This window comes from Bubalus kerabau, chromosome 14, assembly GCF_029407905.1.
Source record: "Bubalus kerabau isolate K-KA32 ecotype Philippines breed swamp buffalo chromosome 14, PCC_UOA_SB_1v2, whole genome shotgun sequence".
NCBI classification, from domain to species: domain Eukaryota; kingdom Metazoa; phylum Chordata; class Mammalia; order Artiodactyla; family Bovidae; genus Bubalus; species Bubalus kerabau.
Window position 1 is genome coordinate 64,492,858 of NC_073637.1, and position 23,290 is coordinate 64,516,147.

General features: G+C 43.9%; 1 protein-coding gene across 1 annotated transcript in view; it reads left to right on the forward strand.

Moving 5' to 3' along the window:
- Positions 1 to 7,578: 7,578 nt before the first annotated feature.
- The window catches only part of NCALD (neurocalcin delta), a 470,454-nt gene continuing 454,742 nt past the window's right edge, over positions 7,579 to 23,290 (forward strand). Inside the window, exon 1 of the mRNA XM_055546508.1 lies at positions 7,579 to 7,622. The gene's annotated coding sequence lies outside the window, so the exon portion shown is untranslated. The remainder of the gene's footprint in view (positions 7,623 to 23,290) is intronic.

Sequence of the window (23,290 nt, forward strand, 5' to 3'; positions counted from 1 at the left end):
CAATAAAGAAATAAAAGAAGACTTAAATAGAGATATTTATTATTTTTTTGGATTATAAACTGAACACTTTTAAGATGTTAATTTTTTTCAAAGTGATCTATATATTTAATGCAATCAATAAAAATAGCAGTAGGGATTTTATAGACATTGACAAGATGATTCTAACATGTATGTGCAAAGGCAAAAGAAATAAATAAGAAAGCTAAGACAATTTTGGAAAAGAACAAAGTTGGAAGACTTGTATCACCTGATTCCAAGACTTATTAAAAACCCTCAGTAATCAAGACAGTGTGATAATGGCAAAAGGATAAACACACAGATCATTGGAATGGAAATGTGAGTCAGAAATAAATAAAGGGTTAACTGATTTTTGGCAAAGGTGCAAGGTGATGAAACGAAGAGAAAAAAGTCTTTTAAATAAATTGTGTTGGAACTATTGGATAAAATATGAACCTTGACCAATACTTATACTTTGTACAAATATGAACTGAAATGGATCATAAACCTCAATATAAAATCTAAAACTATAAACCTTTTAGGAGAAAAACTCTGTGACCTGGGATTAGGCAAAGAGTTATTAGATGTGATACTATAAGGATGGTACATAAAAGAAAAAATGGATAAATTAGACTTCATCAAAATGAAAACTTTGCTCTGTGAAGGATCATGGTAAGAGAATGAAAAGATACTCTGCCCCCTGGGAGAAAAATATTTGCAAATCACCTAACTGACAAAGGGTTTGTATCCAGTATATAGCAAGGATACTTAAAACTCACCAATAAGCAAGCAAATGAACCAATTAAGAAGTAGAAAATTTTTTGAAAAGATCCCTCAATGGAATTACATAGGTGGCAAATAAGCACATGAAAAGAGATACTCAGCATCGTTATTCAGTCAGGTCAGTCACTCAGTCATGTCTGACTCTTTGCAACCCCATGGACTGCAGTGCTCCAGGCTTCCCTGTCCATCACTAACTTCTGGAGCTTGCTCAAACTCATGTCCATCGAGTTGGTGAGGCCATCCAACCATCTCATCCCTGGTTGTCCCCTTCTTCCCCTTTGCACATATATGTTAGAATCATCTGGTCAATGTCTATAAAATCCCAACTGCTATTTTTATTGATTGCATTAAATCTATAGATCACTTTGAAGAAAATTAACATTTTAAAAGTGTTCAGTTTATAATCCAGAAAAATAATAAATATCTCAATCTTTGCTAGTAACAGGGTCTTTTCTAATGAGTCAGTTCTTCACATCAGGTGGCCAAAGTATTGGAGCTTCAGCTTCAGCATCAGTCCTTCCAATGAATATTCAGGACTAGTTTCTTTTAGGATTGAAATCAGTTATTATTAGGGAAATAGAAATTAAAAGTACTACACATGATTTAAAATAGCTTAAAACAAAACAAAACAAAACAAAACAACAAAAACTTAGCCATATCAAGTCCTGGAATGACTACAGAACAACCAAACGCTCCTATATTGCTGTTGAGAATATAATTTCAGAAGCAGTATGCGTTTCTTTTATAGGTAGGGAAACATACACTCACTCTGGGACCCAGCAAACCCAGTCCGATGTATTCACCCAAGTGAAACAATAACTTCTATTCACACAAAAACCTGTAGGCCAGTATTTATAGTTGCTTGATTCATAATTGCCTTGAACTGGAAATAACCTAAGCTTCCTTCAACTGTGAGCGGATAAATAACTCATAGTACAGTCACACAATAAAAAGGGATAAACCACTGATGGACTCAACAACACTGATACATCTCACATGCATTGTACTCAGTGAAAGCAGCCAGTCTTGAAAGGCTACCTACTGTATGATCCCTCTGCTGTGACAGTTTGAACAGACAAAACCGTGAGGCAGAAAACACATCAATGGTTTCCACGGGTTAGGTTAGGGGCAGGGCTTGACGGAGACAAGGAGCAGCAGCATTTTTGGAGTGACGGCACCATTCTGAATCTTGATGGTGGTGATGGGTTTATCAAAATTTATATCATGGTCCCTGTAAAAAAGGAACTTTGTACATAAAATTTAAAAATCAATTTAAAAAGAGCCTTCCATGGCTCTGTATTGTTCTTAGAATAAATTCCAAGGTAGACTAAATTTTATGTTGTTTATCCCGACTTGCAAAGCAATGCATGACCTGGCCCTGCTGCTCCGGCCACACTGTCTTTCACCCTCCCCGCTTGCCCACTAGACAGAACTCATTTTATGCACCAACTCAATGGATGATGAGGCACCAATTTGCTAGAGCAAATCCAGCGATGGTTTGTGCTCTTACTGTGGTTGTGGAGCCGGGTGGCCGCACCTCCTGTCACTACCTCGGATTGAATCTCTCAAGTTGCTCTTGGGTATGGCCCTACAGTGTCTCACCTCGCACCATTTGCCTTGTGCCTTCCACCTTGGGACTTCCCTACTACTACCCAGACACCTATTTGGTGGCCACACTCACATGTAACCGGTAGTGCTGATCAGTTAACATCGAGCAACGCGAGAAAGGAGCCTGCAAGTGAATGTTCTCTTCCCTCCCCACCAGGACTATTTCCCTGACCCTGACAGATGTTTGAAGCTTCAGAAGCATCACATTGCTTCTCTGTAGACCAGCCATCAGCATCTTCCCTTTTGACTCCTTCTTTAGCCTATTCGCTAATGCCTCCCTGCTGCCTCCTACAATCCCACCATGCTTCCTGCAGCCTCTAGCACAGCCTCCAGCTGTGTGACTCATTTCTTTGTAGTTGCTCTCTCTGTTGGAGAAGGCAATGGCACCCCACTCCAGTACTCTTGCCTGGAAAATCCCATGGACGGAGGAGCCTGGTGGGCAATACTCCAAATCTCGCTAAGAGTTGAACACGACTGGGCGACTTCACTTTCTCTTTTCACTTTCAGGCATTGGAGAAGGAAATGGCAACCCACTCCAGTGTTCTTGCCTGGAGAATCCCAGGGATGGGGGAGCCTGGTGGGCTGCCGTCTATGGGGTTGCACAGAGTCGGACACAACTGAAGCGACTTAGCAGCAGCAGCAGCAGCTCTCTCTGTCTTCCTAACTCCTCTTTTCTCTCCATCCTTTCCTGAGATTGCACTTTCCTATAGTTTTGTCACCTAACCGATTGCTTGGGCTCAACTTTCTAGGCAGTTCAGCCAAAGACACCCAATAAGCTTCAGTCACATTTGCTTTCTTTGTGTTTCCAGAATGAGCTGTGTATTTCTTCCCTCAAATTAGAGCTTTGGCTCTGTGTTTCTTCTACTTGGCTCTCTCCCTAGTTGTTCCAGCTTATCACTATGTGGAGTCTTGACATAGCGCTCATTTGATGTGGATCTTGTGTGTTCTATCTATATATCTATCATCTATCTTTTCTTTTCTCTCATTAAACTAGAAGCCCCACCAGAATATGAATCTTGTCTGCTTTGTTTATTGCTATATCCTGAGAAATTAGAATAGTTTAAAGCCTTGTTAGGAGGCTTTAGGAAATATTTGTGGAGTAGATACATGAATGAATGTATGCCACCATAGCCCTGCTGCTGCTGTTGCTAAGTCGCTTCAGTCGTGTCCGACTCTGTGTGACCCCATAGACGGCAGCCCACCAGGCTCCTCCGTCCCTGGGATTCTCCAGGCAAGAACACTGGAGTGGGGTGCCATTGCCTTCTCCTACCATTGACCTAGCTAGCCCCAAATTTACACATTCAGTTGCTTCCTTGACAAAAACTTGCAATTCAGTACCCCAAATTGACCAAATGCCATGGTAGGAGCTGTTCCAGCACATCAGAAGTCTGGAAGTAAAAGACTCTGGCCACGGGCTCAAGATCAGTTGTTCCAGTGTACCCAGTTTCCAATATCACCCCATTAAAGAGCATTATAAAAAGGAGGGCCCAATGTTTAGGCATAAATCTTTGTGCCCTTGAATTAGGTAAAGGCTTTTAGATATTGAAGGAGTCCTTGGGCCTAGAAGAGAAAACAATGGTCTCAAAGACCCTTGCTGAATCGTCTAACTTTGAGGAAAACAAAACTGAACTTTAGGTCCCGCCCTGATGCTCAGGGCCCGTTGCATCTACCTGGGACTTATCACCCCCTGCCCAGAACCTCCCACCCCCTGTTCAACTACAAATGCCATCTCAACTAAAGATTACCTAAAATGTCCTGCCTGACTAACATTTGCCTTATCGCTTCCACAAACCTCCCTTTAAGTATGGAGCCTCCCTGATCCCTCTCACACTTAGCCTGGTCGTTAGGCTGGCTGTCACCCCTCTTTGCCTGAATAAAGGTAACCTACCTCCGTTGAGGTCGTCTCTCCTTTTCTGCCTCAGCCCAAACTATACCTTAGAGATATAACACCCAAAGTACAAACAACAAAAGAAAACATAGATAATACATGTTTCATCAAAATGAAAAGCTTTTGTGCTTCAAAGGACACTACCAAGACAATGAAAAGATAACCACAGAATGAGAGGAAATATTTGTAAAGTATTTGTCTGATAAGGGACTTATACCTAGAAGAAATGAAGAACACTTATGCCTGAATCATAAATAATAATAAATAATAAGTAAAAAAGACAACCAAGTTTAAAAAATGCATAAAGGATCTGAATAGACATTTCTCCAAAGAGGATAAGAACATAAGAAGATGAACAACATCATTAGCTGTTAGGTAGATGCAGATCAGAACCACAATGAGATGCCATTTCACGTCCACTGCTGCTGCTGCTGCTAAGTCGCTTCAGTCGTGTCCGACTCTGTGCGACCCCATAGACGGCAGCCCATCAGGCTCCTCCATCCCTGGGATTCTCCAGGCAAGAACACTGGAGTGGGTTGCCATTTCCTTCTCCAATGCATGAAAGTGAAAAGTGAAAGGGAAGTCGCTTAGTCGTGTCCGACTCTTAGCGACCCCATGGACTGCAGCCTACCAGGCTCCTCCGTTCATGGGATTTTCCAGGCAAGAGTACTGGAGTGGGGTGCCATTGCCTTCTCCTCACGTCCACTAGGATGGTATAAACTTGAAAAATGGCAAAGAACAAGTGTTGGCAAGAATGTGGAGAAATTGGAATGTTCACACGCTGCTGGTGAGACTCTAAAATGGTGCAGCTGCTTTGGAAACCAGTGTAGCAGTTCCTCAAATGTTAAACTTAGAATTACCATGTGACTCAATATTTCCACTCCGAGATAGACTCCCATGAGAAAAAAACATACATCCACACAAAAACCTATACATGAATGTTCACAGCAGCATTATTTAAAATAGCCCCAAAGTGCAAACAACCTAAATGTTCATCAACGGAAAAAAAGGATGAAAGAAGATATCTATACCATAGGATATCATTTGTTCATAAAAAGGAATGAAATACTGTTGACATGGATGAACCTTGAAAACAGTATGCTTTACGTGAAAGAAAGAAGTCACAAAAGATTTCATATTGTATGAAGAGTTCATTTATATGAAGTGTCCACAATGGGCAAATCTATAGAGAAAGATTAGTGTTTGCCAGGGGCTGGGGGTTGGGAAAAAAAAGAAAATGAGTGCTAATAAGCATGACATTTCTTTTTTAGGGGATGAAAATCAGTTCTAAAATTGATTGTGGTGATAATTGTACAGCTCTGTGAATATACTACAAATATCAAATTGTATACTTTAAATGGGTGAATTGGATGCTATACGAGTTGTATTTTAACAAAGATTTTTTTAAAAAGCAGAGACTATTAAAATTAAAACTAGATAAAGTGGGTTTTTAAATCATTCTCAGAGACACTCCCACCCCAAGCACTGCCACCTTCTGCCCATCAGGGTTCTTCCTGCAGTCTGTGGGCAATGACCTCAATGGTACAGACCACAGGTTACAAAGTGATGACCTAGGGACATTCTGTGGCCTACAAACTCTTCTTCTTCTGTTTTTTTAGTGCACAGAGCATTAAAAAATTTTTTTTAAGTTGCCAACATTTTAAAATTAGAAGAGTTCACACTAAATATGGGTTTTTGGCTTCTTCATGGGGGGCGGGGATGGGGAGGGGAACAAAACAAAATAAAAAATAAGCAATCCCAGTTCAATGGCTACACTGGACCTGTATTTTCCACGTGGAGAAATGAGACTGTCTTTTTTAGGGCTTGTTGTCCTTCCCTGTTTGGCCCTGTATCAGCAGCCTGAATCACTTCTTTGTTTCTTCTTTTTAATCCCTTTGGGATTTTTAAGTTTGCAACACCTGCACAGACCTTTCCCAGCATCAGAACTTTTTTGTCATTCCATTGCCTCAGGCTCAGCTGGATGATTGGCTAATTCCTGGTTTTCCAATCCTGGCTGCCTGAATCTCCTGGGATTCTTGTAAAATGTCTGCAAGCAAGACTGGAACCCAGTTAAACTGGAACCTATTGGCGCAGGCGGGCTTACCAAAAAATCCAACTCTCTAGGTTCCAAAGTGTATCCAGGGAGGTGAAGCAGTTGGGCTAATGTGCTAATTCAATTCAAGAGCGAACTGTAGTGTCCAATAATGGTTTAACAGCCCCTCTGGTAAGTTTTGTTTCTTAAGCTTTGCCTGAAGGAGTGGAAATGGAAGGCAGAACTAAGACTGTGGTTTTGGTCAGGTGAACCTTTTACCTGATTTTCAAATCAGAGTTGATGTCTGAATCTAAACGTAAGTGTCATTTTTTAACCACTAGTCATATTAAAAGATTTCGTAATCAGAACAAGTATGAGCAAGTCATGGTGCCTTTACAGCTTTGCATGGTGCCTTTTTGTTATTTTTATCAGCAAGCTTTTTAATCAATGAATTTGATTTGCTCTTCTGTGGGTTCTGGAAACGTTGACAAGTACAGGAAGTTATGGTGGCTTTTTGAGAGGTCATGAGTGGCCAACACAAGACAGGAATTGTGGTGGCAGTCACTTGATAAATATTGGTTGAATAAATTGATAAAGAGATTTGCTGCTTCTCATCTCCAGTGGAGATGGACGATTTGGTGACATTCTCTGGTGGCTACAGGAGGTGGGGGGAACGTGGTGAGGAAGAGATCCCTTAGATGTCCTTTCCACCTTTTTGTTGAGTTCTGGTAGAGAAAAAACACTGGTTAGGCAAGGTGGCCCATCACCACCTTGTGGGTTTGTCCTTCTAAGGCTCCCTTGAACTTAACTGCTGCGTGGCGGAGACCCGAGGATCTCCCGGTGGATGCCCAGAAGATGCTCTGTGTTGAACCTGACCTTCCCACGGCCCAAACAGGCAAACAAATGGCGTCCCTTGGAAAGTATTAGTGTAGCCTGGCTAGAAGCCTGGCTGGAAGCTCGGCAGCGGGCTAAGAGTAGGGAGTACGACGGGGATAAGTCTAGCGGCTGCACCCAAGCAAAATAGGGGTGTCCACTGCACCTGCAAACCCCACGCGCGCCTCGGCTTGGCCCCCTGCACTCCAGCCGGCTGCCTACCCTGGAGAGGCTGCCTGGGGGGCCGCAGGGTGTGTGTGTGTGTGTGTGTTGGGGGGGGTTGTCGGCGGCCTCTACAAGGGAGGCGGCGAGCGAGGCTGGGGAGGGGGGCGCGGCGGGCGGTGGCGAGGTCCAGGGGGAGGCGGGCGGAGGGAAGGCGCTGCCGCCGCCGCCGCCGCCGCCTCGCCCGCGGCGACACAGACGCCGGGAGCGGCCGAGGCGGTGAGTCGCAGCGCCTTCCCTCCGCTTCTCGGGAGCTGGAGCGGAGCCGGAGTTGCAGCAGGGCGGGTGTGCAGGGGCGAGGGCGCCAAGAGCAGCCGCCGCGGGAGCCGACGCTCTCGGGGCGCGGCGGGCGCAGGGGTGGGCGCGAGGGGCGCGCGGTCCTGGGCACCCGGTCCCCGCTGCTCTTCCCGGGTGCAGCTCATTCTGTCAGTTCCCCTGTCCTCCACTCAATGCCTCTGAGGAAAGATAGAACTAAACCAAAGACCCCGAGGAGAGTGGCAGGAAAGGAGAGACCAACTTTGCTAAGGGACGCGCAGAGGCGCGCAGGGCAGGCAGGATGGGGGCGCGCTGGGTCGGAAGGGGGCGTTCGTGCGCCTGGTGGCCCAGGACACCAGAAGCATCCTTCCGGGGGTCGGGGGGAGAGGTGGGGGTCGCGGGCACTCGCGGATTCCGGGGGGAGCCTCAGAGTCGGTCCTCCGAAGCCGCAGTGGGCGTGTACGAGGGGTGGGCTCCTGGAGAGGGGGCTTTAGGAACCACCAGAAGGCGCCAGGGAACCCCGATGAGGAAGTGGTCTGCATTGTGGACTCAGGACCTGAAGGATTTGTGTCTCTTGCCCTCGGAGACTCGGGAAGGGGTGTGCTGGGGAGATGTGTTTGAGTGTTTTTCAGTGCATACCAATTTATTTTTAGCTCCCAGAGAAGCAGGATGTGCAAAGTGGGTTGTATCAGCCGGGAGGGGCAGGAGGTCTCCCTGTCCGCAGGAAATACACAAGTTTCTTGCTGCAGATGCTTGCTTTAACTTTCATGCCTGGAGAAATGAAAGCTATTTGGCTGTCTGAAGGTCTCCCCGCAGGGCCGCTTTCTTCCTGCGGGTCTGTCTGGGGCTGCAGGCCCGGCGCGTGCGCTTCTGTTGTTGAGTGCAAGACCCAAATAATGATACTTATTCTGCTCCGTCCGGCAGCTGGTGCGAAACACAGAACCAGGGCTGCCGAGGTCTCACTCTCAGAGAAGGAAACCGCACAGGCTTGCTCAAAGTTTTCCCAGTTCTCGCTGATTTGAAAATGATAGACCTAAGCCTCTGTATTGCCAAGAGCAGACTTTGCTGTCCTGGTTTCTCAGACTTGATTGGAAAGGCTTGTGAGGTTTTTCTGTCCAGCTGGGAAATGGTGTTCTAGGGTCTGATGTGGTATGCAAGGCCACAGCAGAAGAGAAATGGATAGTATGGCAAAGAGGGTAGTGTGGATGTCCAGGTCAGGCTAGCGAGGGCTAATTACAGACTTGGGGATGGAGTTTCCTTCAGAAGAGGCTTAAGAAGCTGAAATCCAAATGTTCAAAGATACCCAAGCCAGACCTCTGGAGATTGCCTTGAAGTCTGCCCGTTTCAGTCACTCAGCACCCATCCTGAATATTCTCTCTCTTTAAATGTGCTTAGGAGAGTGGGCTGTGAGGAGTGTGGACTTTACAGCCAGACTGCTGGATATGAATTCTGGTTGGGACATGAATAGCTCTCAGGCTGTGGGCTCCTTGCTTAATCTCTCTGTGTTTCCTGATCTGTGATGTGAGGTTGACGCATACTAAAAAGCACAGACATTGCTTTGCTGACAAAGGTCCATATAGTCAAAGCAATGGTTTTTCCACTAGTCAAGTATGGATTTGAGAGTTGGACCATAAAGAAGGCTGAGCACCAAAGAATTGATCCTTTCAAATTGTGGTGCTGGAGAAGACTCTTGAGAGTCCCTGGGACTCAAGGAGATCAAACCAGTCAATCCTAAAGGAAATCAACCCTGAATATTCATTGGAAGGACTGATGCTGAAGTTGAAGCTCCAGTACTTTGGCCATGTGATGCAAAGAGCCTACTCACAGGAAAAAACCCTGATGCTGGGAAAGATTGAGGGCAGGAGGAGAATGGGGTGACAGAGGATGAGATGGTTTTTTAAATTTTAAATTATATATATTATATTGAAGTATATAGTTGACTTATAAAGTTTGAACTCATTACTCTTATTACATTTGTTGATGTCTGCTGCTTTCTGTCAGTTTTTATTGTCACTGATTTAGTTAATAACCTCACCACTTCTTGCCTGAATTGCTCCAGTTGCCTTCACACTGGTCTTCTTGCTCCAAATCAGGACACTTTTGCTTCAGTCGATTCTCTAAATTGCAACTAGAAAACTTGCTTTGAATGACCCTATACATGAGACAGCAAAAGAGACACAGATATAAAGAACAGACTTTTGAACTCTGTGGGAGAAGGCAAGAGTGGGAGGATTTGAGAGAATAGCATTGAAACATGTATATTACCATATGTGAAAGGGATCACCAGTCCAAGTTCAATGCACGAAACAGGGCACTCAAAACTGGTGCACTGGGACAACCCAGAAGGATGGGATGGGGAGGGGGTGGTTCGGGATGGGGGACACATGTACACCCATGGCTGATTCATGTCATTATGGCAAAAACCACCACAAAATTGTAAAGTAATTAGCCTCTAATTAAAATAAATAAATGAATTTCTAAAAAAAGAAGACTTGCTTTGAAAACAAAAATCTAAGCCAGTCATGCAGCCTAATTCCTTCAGAGGTTTTCTGTGGTTTTCAGGGTAGAGTTTGGACTTCAAGACCTTTTGACTGTACACTTGTCTCCTTGCCACCTTCATCTCCCAAGCCTCCCTGTGTGTAGCCTTGACTCAAGTCACTGAGTCTCAACACCTGCCATCTTCCCATCCTTTTTCGTCTGGTCAACTCCTATGCATTCTTCCCTGCTCAGCTGCAGTGACATTACCTTCCAGCAGACCTCTGGGTACCCGCCTCCTCCCCAGCTGACCGAGCTACCCTTGTTTCATGCTGCAATTGCACCATACACGTACCCCTCTTATCACTCTGCATCATCTACATAGATCTTCCCTAGCTGCAAGTGCCTGGACAAGTGGATTGTTATTATATAAGTAATTGTTGGATGAATAAATGAACATCAGTCAACCAACGTTCCTAGCTTCCCAGGTGGCGCTAATGGTAAAGAATCCACCTGCCGGTGCAGGAAACAGAGGAGACAATCCCTGGGTCAGGAAGATCCCCTGGAGAAGGGAACGGTCACCCACTCCAGTCTTCTTGCCTGGAGAATCCCATGGACAGAGGAGCCTGGCAGGCTACAGTCCATGGGGTTGCAGAGTCAGACATGACTGAAGCGACTTAGCAGGCACGCACAAAGCCAGAAGCAAACGTGGAAAATAATAGAGAGGAAGACCAAACCAATCTTTATATATATTACTCTGCAATTAAAAAAAAAAACTTTGGAAAATATTAAGGAATCAAAGTTCAGTCGCTCAGTTGTGTCTGATTCTTTGCGATCCCATGGACTTCAGCATGTCAGCCTTCCCTGTCCTTCACCAATTCCCAGAGCTTACTCAAACCCATGTCTATTGAGTCGATGATGACACCGTCTCATCCTCTGTCATCCCCTTCTCCTCCTGCTTTCAATCTTTCCCAGCATCAGGGTCTTTTCCAGTGAGTCGGCTCTTCACATCAGGTGCCAAAGTATTGGAGTTTCAGCTTTAGCATCAGTTCTTCCAATGAATATTCAGGTTTGATTTCCTTTAGGATGGACTGGTTTGATCTCCTTGCAGTCCAAGGGACTCAAAGGCTGGTCAAAAGAAATGTGGTAGACTCTTGTGGAACAATTTCAGAAATTTTTTTTTAATTGTAAGGGGTCAGACTAACAATGGAGAAATGTAGTCATTTGAGCTCTTTCCTTACTTTCCTCAGGTTGGCTGTGAGGAATGGGGGTTCGGCTGTCTGAGAGGTGTGCAATGAAATAGGTCCTGAAGGTAGAATGAAGGTCGCTACATGCATGGGCTTGGGAGCCCTTCCTGGGAGTGTAGCTTCCCCCCAGAGAGTGGGTGTCAGCCTGCCCTGGGATTGGTATGATGAGAACAGAAACTCTCCTGTTATCAAAGCTCCTCTGTACTTTTCAGACAATTCAGTGGGTTCTGTGGGTGTGCTTCTGACTGAGGCGGCATTTCCAAGCACTCCTGGACTAAGCTTCCAGGAGCCCTGCAGAGTGAGATAAAACAGCGTGTGGATCTCTGGGATAGCCCCAGAGTCTGATTTCATGACTCCAGAGCAGGGGTTTTTGTAAACTGAAAGATCTAAACATGCTTTTTAAGGTTTTTAAAGGGTTTAAAACACAACACATCAAAACACAAAGAAGAATATGTAGTGGAGACCACGCCTAAAATACTTACCACACAGTTCTTTACAGAAAAACTGCCAGCTGCTAGTCTCAAGCTAAGACAGTTGGCTTCATTTTGCCTGTCATCTTTGATAGATTGGTCGTGGCTGCCTGGAGAGCTGGGGTGAAGAGGAATCCAAGACTGGGTCCAGGCTCAGTAGGAAAGAGTGCTGTGGTCAATTAGTGTGGTCAGGGTGTGGGATTAGGCAGTAATGACAGCCAGGCTTGGTCCTCACCATCCCTCTCTATCACTATGATTGAATATCCCAGCATTCCTCACAGTGGCAGACTGTGGCCATTGGCTTTGATTGAGTCCCATGCCTGTTTTTGTGGCTGGAGTTCCACACCAGTCTAGGGCTTGGGCTTGGTTACAGGTTTCATCGCTGAGCCACAGGCTAAGAAGTAGGAGCAAGGGTCTTTCTCCAGCAGAATATTGTTATACTGTCTCCAGAAGATTGAGCCGTAGAGTTTGGATTGAAAACCAATAGACATTCACTTACAGTAGTGTCAGTATTCCCGCTTAACTGATGAGGGAAATAGGCTTAGGGGCACTCAGTAGCTTGCTGGAGGATACATGGCTGGCAAACAAAGGAGTTCTGATTTGAAACCCATAATTGATGCACTTAGTAGGGTTATTTGTGACAATTTAAAGTGAGTTTAGCCTGAAACTCTATTCTTTTCATTTCTGAAAATATAGGTAGATAATGTCAAGAAATGTTAAGTACTGACTGGCTGGAAGACTCAAGAAGAAAAGAACATAGACATCTTTGGCTAGATATTTACTCAATTATCCAATTCGATTAGTATTTTTGAGGAGTTTTTCTGCACAACTTTTTGTTAGGTTCTAGGGATTCAGCTGAATGTGAGCTAGTCCCCTATCTTGAAGGAATTTGCATTCCAGCTTGAGAGTGTAAGAGATAACAAGGGAACAAATTGCTGGAAGAAGGGGTATGTGGCGGGGAGGTACAGGAGCTATGCCCCCTTGACGGGGACAGTGATCTTCCCGTTTGTGTATCCCCGTGTAGTTTGCGCAATAGGTGAGCAATGTTTCTTAAACACACTTTAAAACTATGGTTAAGACGCAGGACATAAAGTGCAGCAGTTCAGCCGTTTTAAGGGCACAGTTTTAAGTGCACAGTTTTAAGTGCACAGTTTTAAGTGTACAGTTTTAAGTGTACAGTTTTAAGTGTACAGTTTTAAGTGCACAGTTTTAAGTGCACAGTTTTAAGTGCACAGTTTTAAGTGCACAGTTTTAAGTGCACAGTTGTAAGTGCACAGTTTTGTGGCATTAGGTGCAACTGTCACCAGTGTGCATCCCCAGAACCTTTTCATTTTCCCAAACTGAAACTCCACACCCGTTACACAAAAGCTTTTCCTTTCTGCCTGCCCCCTAGTCCCTGGCCACCACCTTTCGTTCTGCTTTCTGTTTCTATGGATGTGACCACTTCCGATGCCTTATAGAAGTGAAATCATGCAATCTTTGTCCCTTTGTGACTAGCTTATTTCACTTAACGTGTCTTCAGGATTCACTCATATTGTAGCATGTGTCAGAATTTCCCTTCTTTTTAAAGCTGAATAATATTCCATTGTATGGATATACCACATTTGTTTATCCATTTTTCTGTCAAGGGACACGTGTATGACTTCCGTCTTCTGGCTATTTTGAGTGATGCTGCTATGAACATAAACCCTATAAAAGGTTGATCAGCCAGAGTCCTGCTGCGCAGCAGATGACAGACTCAAAAGGGTATATAACTGGCGACTTCCCTGCGGTCCAGTGGTTAAGAGTCTTCGCTTCCACTGCAGGGGTCATGGGTTTGATCCCTGGTTGGGGAACTAAGATCCTGCAAGCTGCAGAGCACAGCCAACAGCAACAAAAAAGGTGTAACTGAAAGAACCTAAATGAAGGGACTATAGTAGTAGTCCCTGCTTAACCTCGGTTTTGCTTTCTAAGGGTTCAGTTACTGGTGGTCAACCGTGGTCTGAATATATTAAGTGGAAAATTCTGGAAATAATTCAAATCACATGATGTTCTGAGTATTGTGATGAAATCTCACGTTGTCCTGCTCCAACCCTGCCCAAGACAAGGCGAATCCCTTTGTCCAGAGAATCCCGTTCACTAGTCGTTAAGAAGATCCACTGTCATGGTATCTTGGTGCTTGTATTCAAGTCACTCATATTTTCTTTAATAATGGCCCTAAAATGCAACAGTAATGATGCTGGAATTCGGGTATGCCAAAGATAAGCTCTAAGTGCTTCCTTTAAATGGGAGGTGAAGGTTCTTGACTTAACAAGGAAAGAAAAAAATCTTATGCTAAGGTTGGTGGGATTCATGGTAAGATGAATCTTCTATCCATGACATTGTGAAGATGGAATTCATGCTAGTTTTTAAAAATTTATTTATTCTTAATTGAAGGATAATTGCAATATTGTGTTGGTTTCTGCGGTACATCAACACGGACCAGTCATAGGGATACATATGTCCACTCCCTCTTGAGCCTCCTTCCCACCTCCCACCCCAGCCCACCCCTCTAGGCTGTCACAGAGGCCCAGTGGCTGTCTGTTTCACATATGTTAGTGTGTATGTTTTTGCTGTCGTACCTCAACAGAAGTTATGGCACCAGTGCGTGATAAATGCTTAGTTAAGATGGAAAACGCATCAGATTTGTACAATAAGATATTTTGAGAGAGGGGAAGAGAGCACACTCTCATAATTTTATTACAGTATATTATTATAGCTGTTCTATTTTATTTGTTCTTGTTAATCTCTTACTGTGCCTAACATAAATTAAGCTTTACCATAGCTATTTATGTATGTATGACTGAACGGAATAGCTATGTATGTACAGGAAAAATCATAGTAAATATAGGGTTCAGGATTATTGTGGTTTTAGGCATCCACTGGGGTCTTGGAATGTATTCCCCATGGATAAGAGGGGCTCACTGTGTTCAGAAAGTTGTGGGTTACAAGGCGTTAAGGGAAATCCCATAGACTGGCTAGACAAGTGTGCAGGCCTTTACTACCCAGCCCTGAAAGGGTGACGTGAAAGAGCAATTTCTGGAATTGCTTTTCAGCAGAATACAGCAATTCCAGAAACTGCTGTGGCCTGGCCGGGAGGCACCAGGTGAGTAAGTCCCAGCCACTCTTTTCTCCGTGTTGCTGGTGTCCGATTGACCAAACCATCCAGAAGCCAGAGGGCTGGAAATGCGAGGACTACCTTTTTTATAGCAATCAGCCTCTCAGGGCTGAGAGCAGAGTGGAGAAGGGAGGGAGGTGGATCTGGAGGGACAAAGCAGAGGGAATTCAGCACCAGGGAGCATTACGGTTATCCTTTACAGGTAAGGGAGCATCAAGAGGCTGAGGGAACTCTTCTAGATTGGTAGCTAGTGAGTTGTGGAGCTGGGATTTCAACCCATGGATGTGTTTTTCTTCTGTACATCCAGTTGGTCCTGAAATGTTAGGGTTTTCAGAATCCTGTGTGTTTTGATTCTTTGATAATAATCTGATTTGCTCAACTGTCAAAATGTAGAGTGACTGCTCAGAAATCACCTCCCTGCCTTTCTTTTCCTAAATAACAATGTGTATTTTGTAGATAGGTTTCATAGCTGATTGGTTATGTTTCAATAATAAATATGATTAGCTTTCTGTGCAGTTGATGGGGGTGACAATATGTCCTTGAAACACATGTGAAAAAGACACAAGTTTGTTTTGTTTTACTTTTAACTGAAGGATTCAAAAGAGTTGACAGTGTAACCTGACTACTTAAACATTAATGAGATTTCAGCCTCATTGGAAGAAAGTGTTGAGGATAAGGAAGGTGGTAGTTCCCTCCCTGCTATTCTGGCCGGAGCGGGTGCAGAGGGCAGAGTCTAGCTCGGGGGATGGGAGTGGGGTGGGGGTGCGCCCGTCTCTCCTGGGGCATGACTTGAGGGGCTGTCTAGCCAGAAAAAGCTCTGTGGGAGCCTGATTATTATGGTTTCCAAATACGTGAAGTACTGCGTTGGGGAAAAGACCTATTCTGGGGCCAGAACTAGGCTCACTGTGAAAACAGCCAGCTGCTTTGCAAGGTCTCATATTTTCCATTCCCCGAGGTTGCGAGGCCGAGGCCACGGTGAGAGAGGTGGCTGAGGGCTTGTATGAGTTTCCTGTGGCCTCTATAACAAATTACCACAAACTGGGTGGCTTAAAATAATAGAACTTCATTTTCTCACCGTCTTGGAGGCCAGAGGTCTGACATCAAGTTATCAGCAGCGCCAGGCTTTTTCCAGAGGCTCTGGAGGAGAGCGTCTTGCTTTCTTCTCCTCGTTTCTGGTGGCTTTTGGCATTTCTTGGTTTGAAGCTGCATCACCTCTGCTTCTGCCTCCATAATCTCCTGGGCCCCTCCTCTTCTCTGTATGTCCCTTATAAGGACATTTGTCATTGCATTTAGGGCCACCTGGATAGTAATTCTAGATAATTTATTTCCCCCAGTTTTATTGAAAAATGCGGACACACGTCACTGTAAATTTAAGGTGTACATACATACAGCAGGATGGTTGCATTTACATGTAGTGTGAAATGATCACCAGAAAGGTTCAGCTAGCATCATCTCATATAGATAGAATTAAAAGAAAGAAGAAAAGAAAAACATGTTTCCCCTTGTGATGAGAACTCTTAGGATTTATTTTTGTTTAACATCTTTCCCATACATCACCCAGCATCATACTGTGTACATTCTGCCCCTACTTATCTTATAACTGGAAGTTTGTACCTTTGGACCATCTTCCTCCAATTCCTTCTCCCCCCATCCTCTGCCTCTGGAAACCACAAATCTGATCTCTTTTTCTATGAGTTTTGTGGGGTTTAAAAAAATTTGTTTTTAGATTTCATGTGCAAGTGATATATAATATTTGTCTTTGTCTGACATTTTATTTAGCATAATGCCTTCAAGGTCCATCCATGTTGTTGCAAATGGTAGGATTTTTCTCCTTTTGATGGCCGAGTAATATTCCATTGTGTATATATACCACAGCTTCTTTATCCATTCATTATCAGTTGAATAGGTTGTTTCCTTATCTTGGCTATTGTAAATAATGTTGCTGTGAACATGGGGTTGCAGATACCTTTCTGAGTTAGTATTTTCATTTTCTTTGGATTTATCCCCAGAAATGAAATTGCTGGATCATATGGTAGTTCTATTTTTAATTTTGGAAGATCTTTCATTCTGTTTTCCATAGTGGCTGTTGTTGTTGTTTATTGTTCAGGTGCCAAGTCATGTCACCCCTTTGTGACTTCATGAACTGCAGCATGCAGGCTTCCCTGTCCTTCACTGTCTCCTGGAGTTTCTTAAATTCATGTCCATTGAGTCAGTGATGCCATCTAACCATCTCATCCTCTTTCACCCCCTTCTCCTCCTGCCCTCAATCTTTCCTAGCATCAGGATCTTTTCCAAGGAGTTGACTCTTCTCATCAGATGGCCAGAGTTCCAGGTTACAATCCCACCAATAGTATACAGTGGTTCCCTTTGGTTTCTTCACATCCACATCAGCATTTGTGATCTCTTGTCTTTTTATTGATGACCATTCTAACAGTGGTGACGTGACATCTCATTATGGTTTTAATTTGCATTTTGCAAGATGATCTTATTTCAAGATCCTCAACTTTATTACATCTGCAAAGACCTTTTTTACAAATAAGATCACATCCACCTGTTCCTGGGGCTAGGATGCGGACACACTGTTAGCAGGGGGTCCACCATGCACCCCACAACAGACTCAAGTGTACACTGTAACTCTTGATCCTCCAATTCTGTCACGATGCCCATAGATTTGGTTCCTATCAGTTCCTCCCCCTGGATCTTATATGTGCTTTTGATTTGATCTATTGAAATTTTAACTTTAAATGACAAAGCAAACAAAATTCTTAGAATCTGTGCCATCATTTATTTCTGAAATGAAGGGGTGAGTGAAAAAGGCTGTCAAAATCCAGTTTGAGCTCTGCCTTTGCTGGGAGTTTTCTGTACTTTGCTCGGTCCAGTGGCCTTGGAGGAAGTGAATGGGAGAAGAGCAGCCTCTGGGCCTGTTCTGGCTTCTCACCTGGGGTTGCAGGATGCTTTTAAAATTGTAATTGCTCAGATGTTAGTATCTTTCAGCAACATGAAGCAGAATAAGTAAAGGTTCAAGGTTTAGGTTTTTAGAAGGCATCGGCTTAGAAATGTGATTTGTAAATGCTGCCAGCTCATCAACAAGCCTTTTATGCATGTATTTTCAATACTGAGCCCGAAACTGGGGCCTGTGTACACCAGGCACACAGGGTGAAGTCAAGGGTAACTCTGGCCATTACCTGGATAATTCGATAACTATAACTCATCAAGTGGACTGTATCAAGAGAGTCCACACCCCAGGGTGTAAATTATTCTGTTTGTTTGTCTGTATTGATCACTTTAACTGGGTAAGAGCCAAACTTACCAAACAGACCCTCTGTGTTATGGGGAGGTAGCTGTAATATAGGTAGGCGTTTCTCTCCAGGGGGCAGCGAATTTTGGCTGCAGTTAAGAGAAAGAGAAAAGGAAAAGAAGGTAAAATGTCCCTTCACGTTATTATGTATTCTGCTGTAACACTGTTACTCTAGTTAATATTAATTTTGGATTTGTTTGCTTTGAATAGTATACCTGAAGTACTGAGATACTTAGAAAATTTAGTCTCACCAGTTGAATAAAATGGTTTGCCTTGCACAAGACTGGAAACACAATTTACGAGGTGCAGTGCAAAAAGAAAATGGGTGGCCCTTGTTAAAAAGTTATAAAGAATTTCAAGATGGTGTCAGTAAGTAGACCAAGCCAGGGTTCTTCTGAGCATAGGGCCTGAATGACCCTCTGCACAGATCATCTGTCCATGAAGCTGGCCTGGAGTCACAGAGATGCTTAGATTGGCATCTGCCAACTTACTGGCATCTTCTTGACCCCCAAAGAGGGACCAGGTCAGTTGAAGCAGATGCTTCTGTATGGACAAGGACAGTGAGCAGGCTAGCCATCTCTAGTCTCCTCTGCATCTCTCTCCTCCCTTATCCACCTGCCTCTGTGCCCTGAGAGGCCCGTCTCTATCACCAGTATCAATGTCCATCCTTGTCTTCTGACTTCTAGTGTAATTCAGTCTCTGGGGGGTCCAGCCGCTGCCGGGAGGGGGAGGGGAGAGGGAGGTAGAGAAGTTATTTCCTGAGTTCCCTCCTGCTGGCTTCATGCTGCAGGGTGGCTGATCTGTTGCCCAAGGCCATGGCTCCATCCAGTCAGCCTCTCCCTACTGCTGTCTTCGGGTGCCTTGAGTCACTCCTCCCTTGTGGCCCTCAGGCCTAGGATGGTCATGCTCCCTGCTATTGTGAGCCTAGCGTTCACTGCTTTCTCGAACCCCTCACTGCCGTCTTCTCACTAGCCTCCTCCCTAGGATCCTTCCTGGAATCACAGAGACCTCTGGGCCCTAACAGAGCTGGCAACCCTCTGCCAGGGCTGGACCATGGCTTGCACTGCTGCGGAGCTGAAAGAGCGGCTGATGGCTCTGATAACACGTGACTGCTGCATCAACTCCTGGGAAAGCAGGGCAGTCAGGAAGCAGTGTGTCCACACCGCAGTGGTGGAGAACATGTGCCGGGAGGCAGGCGCATGAATTCTCTGGCATCATTTTGGGTGAGTCATCTCATCTGCAAAATGAGCGTAATGATAGTTCTTCGCCTCTGGGGTTGTTCTGGGCATGCAGTGACGTCACGTGGGTATCATGCTTGGCACAGTGCCTGCTCTGCAGTAGGTGTTCATGAAGTCTGGTGGCTTTTACCATTAGTCCTCTGGAGTGTCCCCTCGAGGAGATGCACTGTCTACCTTGTCTCTGATCTGAACCAAGGTGCCACAGCCTCCCCTTACACCCATGATGATCAAGTTTCACTGGTTCCCTGTTGTTTTGAGTTATTTCTGTCTATTTCAATGAGATGGTAGTGTTGTGGAGGCCGGGGATTCTATTTCCAGAATTGTCTTGGTACTAATCTAAGTTTCCAACTTAGTAGATAACACATCATTAAACCGTTAAGAAATATGTCTGGGCTAAATATTGTGACCATATAATTTATTGTTCACACCAGGACACTTTTGAGTGTGAACAAGGACAGCTTTTTTAATGTTCATAACAAAACAATGGGCACAAACACTGATGTCCTAGGTAATCCAGGCAAACAGGGACATGTCATACCCCTAGTTAAGTGAGCCTTACGGTAGTCTTCCAAACGGGTTTTAAAGTTTGCCAGGCTACCCTCTTTTGTGTTAGTCTGCCTTTGGTTTATGAAGTAAAAACTTGAGATTTCAGTGACATAGAAAGAATGTGTTTGACACTCCTAGTAGGCTCTTTTCTAAACAATTTCTTACTGGAGTGTAGTTGTTTAATAGTGTTGTGTTAGTTTCTGCTGTGCAGCAAAGTGAATCAGCCACAGTGGGTCAACTCTGTGTGTACATATATCCCTTCTCTTTTGGATTATCTTCCCATGTAGGTCATCACAAAGCATGGAGCAGAGTTCCCCATGCTATGCATTAGTTATCTGTTTTATATAGAGTGAACACTCCTAGTGGATTCTTGGCCCAAATTTGAGACCATAGGTCAGGACTGCTCATACAAATAGAGGCCTACTTTTATACTTTATGATTCTACTTGATATTGGGCACTTACTTATAGAACTTTCTTCTGTTCCTACTTTCGCTCTCCGCATTTAGTCTCCTGATTTTTGTTCTTCTTGGACAAAAATAGTAATCATTTGCGTTTAAGAGATGGCAAAACAGATTCATATACATATATTTTTCCGAACATCTCTGTCTTTGTATTTCTGGTTGCCTAGGTGACATTTCCAAGAGAATGTCTGGTAATCTGCTATTATTAAAGTAGCAATAACATTATTAAATAGTAGCCTATTTTTAGGCTGTTGTATACCTTTCTTTTTCCCCCACCAGACTATGTAATTGGTTTATTTTTTCTGTTACCATTATTGGAAGGCCATGTATAGCTTCTTAATTAACTTTTTGAAAATTGACACAGTAATTCAGTACCTTCTCCATTCAGCATTACTGAGTCTGTATTGATGAACGGTTAGATGGTATCATCAACTCAATGGACATGAGTTTGAGCAAACTCTGGGAAATGGTGAAGGACAGGGAAGCCTGGTGTGCTGAAGTCCATGGGGTGGCAAAGTGTAGGACACAACCCAGCGACTGAACAGCAACAACAAAGTCTGTATTGATTGTCTGCTTGGTTAGTTGACACCAGTTATTTTTCCCACAGGTTGTCCAAGTCAGGCTTGGCCAAAGATATTTTTGGTAGAAGAGAAGGGGGATACAGAGGCGATCTGTAGCTCCATAGGGGACAGAGCCCGAGCTGGATTAACCTGGCTTCGGTCTCGGTCTTGCCGCTTACCAGCTGTATGCCTGGAGCTGGTATCTTAGTAACAGCTGTGTGGTGCAGGGTCCTGCTTCCCGGGGCTGCTCTGAAGCTTGAGGAGGGTAGGTGGGCACCACGTGTGAGTGTGAGGTGCAGCTTCTCACAGGGACACTTGGGCTGCTCTTCAATATCCAAGGTGCAAGTGCACCACCTTCGTTTCAGACCAGAAGTAAAAAATACTCAAACATACTAATGAGATAAGTTAGGGAGATCCTTACATTCTTTTTCTAAAAATTACTTATTTGTTTGTTTGGCTGTGCCGGGTCTTAGTTGTGGCACTGGGAATCTTTTAGTCGTGACATGTGGGATCTAGTTCCCTTACCAGGGATCGAACCCGGGCCCCCTGCATTGGGACCCTGGAGTCTTAGCCACTGGACCACCAGGGAAGTCCCTATATTCTTTGCTAAAATGATTTTTGTTTTAATAAACATTTCAGAGAATTTCCTTTAATGGTGAACACACCACTGAGTGTGCTTTTTCTAGCATTGAAATTAAAAATCTAATTTACCCTCACACTTTTACGGATATAACTGTAGTATTATTACCTATAATTCAAAGGCAGTAGAGTTGATATTTGGGTTAATTCACATAATTTACCATTTATGTAATGTGTATATGACATATATCTGTGTAATAAGGGATTTTGATACTTATCTGGTTGTTATATGTACTTGGAAGGGAAATATTTAGCCTGATTCAGTATTAGGGCCTGGAATACTGCCAATAGGGATCTGAGATTATTAATTTGGATTTTATGGCAAGTTTGAGAAGTGGGATGGACTTTTAGTTCAGTTCAGTCGCTCAGTTGTGTCTGACTCTTTGCGAGCCTTTGGGATAGACTTTAATCTGTTGTTATTTAAAATGATTTAATATTGGAGTGTCATCCTGGCTGGAGTTCTTTTGGTTCTCACTTTTTTGCATTGTTACTTTATTTTGATACATAGATTTATTATTTACTAAGCAGATTTATCCGAGTTGACGAATGAGGCAGATTGCTGCATCATTGCCCTGGAGTTTGTCTTGCGGCCCTTGAAGACAGGGGAAGGAGGGAGGAAGCAGATGTACAGACAGAAACACACACACACACACAGATACACACACACTTCTCTTTAGACTTGTGACCTAAAATTTCTAATAGGATATTTAAAGTAAGAGCTCTTTGATGGGATTTTGCTCTGTGACTTGTCGGAAGGGAAAGATTGGGATGTGGGAAGTCTGTGATGCTGAGTTCCCATCACCTCACCCTTTGGAAGAAATGACAGCCTTTTCCATATGAGATGAAAAGGCAAGCGGTGAGAATCAGAAGTCAAGTCTGACCTCTGAAGTTTCTGGGGAAAGCAACAGGAAGACTGCGCCTTGTAGTTTTCTAATCCAGGCACTTAAAGAATATGTTCCCCAGAGCTTGGGTGCTGTTTCCTTCATATCGTAGTCCCCATCATTATAAAAGGAAGGCATTATCATGAAATAAAATGTGAAGATTATAGAAAATTAGAAAGAAGAAGTAATAATCTGTATAGTCAAAGGCAAAGTTAATATTTGGACATTCATTATTTCGGGGAGAGATTTTTCTTAGTTGAATAGTCATGTTTGTATATAATTTTAAAATTATTTTTAATTTAACGGTATACTCCAAGCTGTGATATTGTGATATAATAAGAAATATATGTTTGGTCTTTGCTCCCAGTTGGAACCTCCCAGGTTGCAAAACACCACAAACTGCTGGGAGGGTGGCATGCTTGGAGAGAGCCTGGAAGCGCCGCACCCCTTCCCCTGCACCTTGGGGTGTGCATCTCTTCTGCTCCTTAGTTCTTTGTTTTTCTAATAATTTGATACTCTAATAAGTAAACTGTTTTCTTGAGCTCTGTGAGCTCTTCTAGCAAATTATTAAACCTGAGGAGGGGGTCCTAGGAACCCCTGATCTATGGCTGATTGGCCAGGAGTACAGGTGACATCCTAGGACTTGCAGCTGCTGTTTGAAGTGGAGAGCAGTCTTGTGG